Genomic DNA, 7,186 nt, shown 5'->3' on the forward strand with positions numbered 1-7,186 from the left:
CAAGTTCTCCGTCTAGCCTGATCAATTTCTGATGATGTCACCATACTGCAGGGGGGATGGACATCCCTGAGATCGGGCTGAGTTGAGGACTTTGACAGCATATATGGGGCGCCATGCCGTCATTGGTTGTATGCCACCAGTATTCTATGTGTGCTGCCGCCAAATGCCCAATATATAAAGCGTTAACTCTCATTCCAAGTAGACTAATCATCTCTTCCGGAGGTGGAGTTACATCTCCGGCAGCATAAGACTTTAAATCTGTATGTCCAGTGTTTCAAATGGAAACGCCGCACGTACAGTCTCTTATCACTATGACCAAATAAAATCATGGTGTTTGGAATAACCCTATAAATCATGGAGATCAATCCATGGCGAATAGTAGGGGAAATTTAAAGACATGGAATGACCAGATGCCCTTTAAAAAGTAAATTGTCTTTCCAGGAACGTAAATAACTCTTTCACTGTATAACTCTCTGCACACCATCCTACAGATTATTTGTGGCGTTTTTAGTTATCACGACTGTATATGGCTCTGTAGCTCCCAAAACAGGTTGCGACCTTGTTCAATCCCTAGTAATTTAGGATTAATACATGCCTTCAAGGTTGCATGCTGCAGAAACAAACAAAAGCTGATAGACAGTAGGTATTGCCTGGTTATTAAGGCCTTATTATCTCACTTCAGCCTAATTTCCACTAATGGCACAGGCTCTCAACGGTAATTTACAACATGCATTGACTAGTTTTGTGAGCACTTAGTTACTGAAACATTACTAAGTAGCCAAAGCCTTCAATTCATTATTCAGAATGTATATATTCATTTTTTTATTCTTGTTACTGTTACAGGAAAATTGCATACAATATAACAGAAAATAACAGATTGCATTTATTTATATTGCCGGTATGTGGAGGGTCGGAATAGTCAAACAAAATTCAGAATTTCATGATTAAGAATGATAGACATATTTGTGCAGTGTATATTCTCCTGGGTAGCAACTGTCCTTGAAACACCATTAAAGTCATTAAAAGGATTCTCCAGTGCCAGGAAAACATGTTAGTTTTCCTGGCACTGCAGGACCCCGTAGTGCCCCTCTCCCTCCCACCCTCCATCCCAAGTTGCATGCGCATTAGACCTCCCCGTAGGAAAGCATTATTCAATGCTTTCCTATGGGGATTTCGGTGACGCTGGAGGTCCTCACATAGCGTGAGGACGTCCAGCGTTGCTTAAAACACTTTTCGTGTTCTAAGAACACGGAAGTCCCTCTAGTGGCTGTCTGGTAGACAGCCACTAGAGGAGGAGTTAACCCTGCAAGGTAAATATTGCAGTTTATGAAAACTTGCAGGGTTGCAGGGTTAAGGGTAGTTGAAGTTGGCACCCAGACCACTCCAATGGGCAGAAGTGGTCTGGGTGCCTGGAGAATCCCTTTAAGTTTTGGCTGTTAATTTCAGTGTAGCTTTGCTTCTCATAAAAAAGTTATTGAACTAAAAGTACTCTAGGCACCATATTCACTACAGTTTATTGTTGTAGATATGACGCAAAAAGTATTTGGGTGCTGTTTACGCAGCTTGACAAGACCAGGGCTTTTCTGACCCCATTTCTGCAGATCAGTTAATGGAAGGTGAACGTCTGCATTTACCGAAATAATAGGCATAGACATGCCCCAGTGCTATCAGCAATTAATTGTTGTCTATAATTGAATGGCGGCTAATGCATTATCCAAATCACAGCAAATGGGCTTGGCTGTGGCTGCTGGGTGAGCCCTTTTTTTATTTGATTTTTAAGCCCAAGTAGGTTTTAACAAAATCTGTAATGTTTTTGTTGCTTAGAGTGTCTCTTTAATATGTATTACATTGAAGAAAAAATGTGCCTGCAAGAATCATAGAGCCATTCAAATAAAATCTTTCAAAAATGGATTATTACTATTGCTATTACTACTGCTATTATTATGGGATGCATTTTACAGTTTTCTAAAAATCTGATATTTCAGATGACAATTAACATTTACCTAACACTGCCCCTTATGATAATATTTGATTTATTCAAGAATAATATGAGAAATAAAGCTTGCACACTGCATCCGTTATAAAGGATGATATTCTGTACAGATTGCCCGGTTATTAAGTATTCATTATCTTTCTTCAGCCTATTATTAGCTACTTGGTCTCAAAGCTAATTTACAACAGGTATTGACTCATTCATACAACAATTCCTGTTTGCTACATTGTTATGTAATCAAAGCTTTGTCTTAATTATTTAAAATGTACACGTTGAGATTTATGCTAGATTCATGGATTGCAAGATATTTCCTTTCATAAATTAACTATTGATTCAAACTTTCTTTCTTTTTTAAAAATCACCTCATGACAATTATTTGTGCATTGTGGAAGAGAGAACAGAAAATGTATGATTTTTACAAGAAAAGCAAGGATTCTTCACAAATGAAAAAGCGGAAACTAAGGGTAAGAAATTCCTGTTTATAGAATGCGTGTAGATACTTAGATTTGCTTTCGAATATTGGTAGGTGCATCACTTAAAGAACCGAAAAACTGTTTGCAATATGTTGAAGGCATCTGTTTAAAACAAATAATTGAGAGTTTACGTTAAAAAAAAAAAAGGGAATAGGTTTGAAAAATTCCTACAGTGTATATTTCTATTGCATTTTTAAATTTATTGATTGTTTCAATATACTCACAAAAAATAATATCTCTAACACATTTTTTAGTTTTGTTTTTTTAAAGCTGGTTTTGGTAGATATTGCAAACTTCTATTTTTTCTTTCAAACTCGTTTGTATTCTTTCACTTTGATCAATGGAATCACAGATAAACTGCTTCTTCTCCTGATGGTGCCTCTTATAGAACGTTTATCAAACAGAACATCCATTGTATCAAATGAGAGTCTTCTTCCTTTCTTTGGGATAGAAGGCACGGTGCAAACATCAAGCTCAGTCTTATAACTATTGGGGCACGTTCTCTGGTCCAGAGATAATCTCTTAGCTCCCTTACAATAAGATGGACTAATACTAATTTCAAGCATTGCAATTAGGTTTTGGAACTCTTTTTGCCAGTCAGATTGCTCATTTTTAGTTTTCACATCACTTGTTTCCATAGGGTTAATACCTGTCTTGTCCTTGGTATCCATAGTCTTACCACGTTTTGGCGACACGTTCTTTGATAACATATCTTTTGTGTCTCTTAGTAAACAAGGATTGTAATACTGTTGCTTTGCGGGGCTGTGGAGTCTCATTCTTTTTTCCCAGATGTCTGCTGGTATTGGTTTGTATGGTAGCGTATATTCAATGCCTCTGTATCTTGCTTCTGAAGGTGAAATATTCATCTTGCTTTCTGAATTGCAAATGCTAGTCACATTTAATGGTCGATTTGATGTCCTTGGGGTTGTTTGGAGATTGTAATTTATTTGTGGCAATCGAAAACTATTTTTCTCCTTAACAATGCTTTTTTTCTTAGATGTTTCTGAAATGAAGTGGCACTTGTTTAAAATATTGATTAGCATTGTTTTCACTCTAGTATTTCCAAAAGATGTTGCGTAAGAGAGTGCTGTATGATTCCATTTATCTGCATGAGTTAAATCAAAGTCAAATGCCTCCAAAAACAGTTTGACAAGTTCCTCTCGTTGGTACCGTACAGCATAAATTAATGCATTCCGACCCATTTTGTCACAAAAGCCTACCTTTGCCCCATAAGTCAGTAGAAGTCTAGCAGATCCCACTGCCCATTTCTGACCATCATGGAGACAACAGTTTATTAGAGGAGTTCTTTCTTCTTCATCTTTTAGGTTCACGTCAGCTCCAGACTCTACCAGATTTCGTAACAGATTAAAGTCTCCTTTTCTTAATGCCACATTTACATCTGGTATCATATTTGGTGTTTTCTTTTTCATCTGTGAAAGATTTCAAAGTACAGACCCTATGATTTTGTGACTACTGCTCTTCTGTGAAGATCAACTGTGAGTCAGCGGCTATACTTCTGTAAGAACAATGATACTTCTTATGGAATTGCTACTACTGGGAGTGGTTTTGTTGACAGAAAATCAATCGTTGATATCTGATAAACTGTTGTGTTTTTACAAAGTTAATAGTATACTTAGTTGACCTTCCTTAATACCCAAACTACAAATCAGTGCTGATTAGCCTATTTCTGAAAGCAACTCATTCAAAACCTGTATGGACAGATTAACAGAGACCATTGAAAGCAATTATAAGTTTTGCTTTGTTCTTAGAACAGTTTTGTTAATCCTGGTGAAATATTTAAATACCTACATCTACACAGAGACATTACAGAAAGAAAATGAGTGGTTAAAGTTTACAGCAACTATGTGAAAAAGTGAAGTCCTACAGATTGCTTCACTGTGCCCCTTTAAACCTCGCGGTATTTACATCTAACCAGTTGTTTGTTTATTTGTTTTCTGGGGAATCGTATTACTACACTTTTAAGTGTTTTAGTGGAAGCATTTTTATTGATTTTTTTTTTTTTTTAAAGATTTAACATTTTAAGATTTTTCTCAGGGCTGTACCTATTGTGTGGCCAAAGAAGCTTAATTGTTAGGAGTATATATCTTGAAGATGGTTCTGTTAAGTACTAATCACAGTGAGACAAAAATTAACATCAAATGGAAAAATTAGTGCAGACCTATCACCACCACCAGGAGCAAGTACCATTGAAACAAACAGGTAAATATAAGTAATCTTTTTGTTAATTTCTGATTTTTTATATATGTTTAGGCCAGCTCCCCGAGTTTGCACCCCTCCCTGTCATACAGGCCTCAATCCAGGATTCTTTTTAGCCTTGACCTGCACAGAGTCCCAGAAGGAAGGATTTCCCAAGTAAGTGGATTAATCTCATAAGAGAAAGCATTAGGTTGCAAGGATAGGACCTGCCAAAATAGGGTACATTGACGTTGTGGCAGGCTTATGCAGTGTATGTTCATATACTGTAACTAAATACCTAGGCTAGGTGTTTTTTTGTTGTTTTTAAAACAACTACTACATACTGTGAGCTTTAAAAAAACAAAAAAAACACTATTACATTCTGTGAGTTTTGAAATTGCTCTTTAATGAACGAGTGAGTGCGCTGGATCATGTTTGTTGTATGTGTTGGTTGGAGCTTATACAAAGCTATTGCATGTTTAGTTGCTGGTCTCTGAAGCCTACACTGTCTGTTCTTCACATATTATGTAATCTCATATCCTGTTACAGCAACAGCAACAATAAGGGTTTATAAGGAGTTCATCTCTAGCTAGTCTCTTAGAACACAGATACAATCTTCCCATACAGATGCAATCTGAATGGACAGGGAATCAAGTCTCCAATTGTCTAATTGTGGCTGCACAATGGAAATTCTGCAAACAATATATGGGGGGGGGGGGGGGGGGGGGCGTAGTGCACATAAGATACCACATTCAAGCCTGAGGGCACTAATCATTTCCACTGGTGGGGTGGGATAATGTGCAGAATTCACATTAGCAACACAGAATTCTTGTTCTGGGCTGGCTGATGACACCTCTTGATTTTGATCTTTCAACTGTTTAGCGGATAGCTCCACTATTTGCTATCTTTATGTAGGGTTGCTATATTTAAGTGTTCCCTAAAGAAAACAAATAATTGCTAGGTGATAAAGACAATGAATAATGACAATAAAACTTAACCTTTATTTGTAACTTAAAATCAATAAAATACGATTGATCAAACTGATATGGAAAATATCTCCAATGCCCTAAAAGGCTACTGAATCCCAAACTTGTACTAAAGTAAAGCAACATAGCTACAGATGTATCACGTTATCTCAGTGTATATACTGTCCCAGTGGACATGGAACCAGTGTGATAGTTACTGTTACTAAAAATTGCTACACTTTGGGTAACAGATGCTGTTATAAGTTTTGGTTTTAGAAGGATACAACAGTATAATGAGGGGAAACTGTTGTCCTAAATTGCCTACAAGGGCACTGGATATGGGACTGTTGCCTAAACATTTAATTAAATAAACTACTAGTAGTAGAAACCAGTAAAGTCAAATAGCTGTTTATAGCCCTACCTGTCAGTTTCTATTGTTAGATCAATATTCAAAGGTTATATTGACTAATAAAGCATAGTCCCCATGCAGAGTGTACTCCAGCCAAAGCCCATGTGGGTGGGTCACTATTGATCGCTCCCCAGTCGTGATATATATAATGGGGTGATTAACTTGATCATGTTTGTATTCGAACATTGCCTCACAGTAGACCTAAAGTGTAAAGTACAGCTAGATCCTGAGGTGCCTCAATTGAACTAGACTCGTGCCTTCATGTGCACCTAATAGGTTGCCTTCTAACAGTTGAATGCACTGGTTAAAATCTCATAATTCTAAGATAAGGAAAAATAATAAACAAAGATGTCACAACAGTAAAAGATAGTGCAGATCAACTAAGTTCCCACCTGCTAGAGCAATGCATATGTAAGCCTAACATTGCCAGTACTGTAGAGAGACACACGGGTTTCGCCAGATAATTTGCGAACACGGATCCTGCTGGATGCATTTAATTCATCTTCATCCATTCAGTTGTTATAAGTCTTCAGTTAAAGCTATTAATTGGTTCGAATGTGAAAATTCCTTATTTTCCGAATGCATCCAAACGAGTGCTACTGACCGCATTTGGCTTTACTAAATCTGTGAATTGCCAATCCGGTCGGAATGTGTTCATTTTCACCAGACTTTGCACATTCAGACAAAATCCGGTGTGAATAACCCTGTTTGAATTTACCTAAAATCAATTTGAATTCACACTTAAAGGGCCACTATAGTTACCAAAACAACTTTAGCTTATAGAACCAGTTTTGGTGTATAGATCATGCTCCTGCAGTCTCACTGTTCAATTCTCTGACATGTATGAGTTAAATCACTTTGTTTGTGCAACCCTAGTGCAAAGCCTTCCCAATAGCTTGCTAGTCCTTGCAGGAGCCTCCTGTATGTGATTAAGGTTCAATTTACAAAGGAGGAGATAAAAACGTCTAAAGTAAGTTTATAGGTTAACATCTGATTGAAAATGAAGCCATTTTTTTCATATGGACTGTGTGAATCACTGCCAGAGGAAGTGTGGCAAGGACTGCAAACAAAGGTGATTGAACTCCTAAATGCCAGAGAATTGAGCAGTAAGACTTTAGAGGCATGGTCTATATACAAAGCATGTTGACTT

Source organism: Pelobates fuscus, chromosome 5 (genome assembly GCF_036172605.1).
Source record: "Pelobates fuscus isolate aPelFus1 chromosome 5, aPelFus1.pri, whole genome shotgun sequence".
NCBI classification, from domain to species: domain Eukaryota; kingdom Metazoa; phylum Chordata; class Amphibia; order Anura; family Pelobatidae; genus Pelobates; species Pelobates fuscus.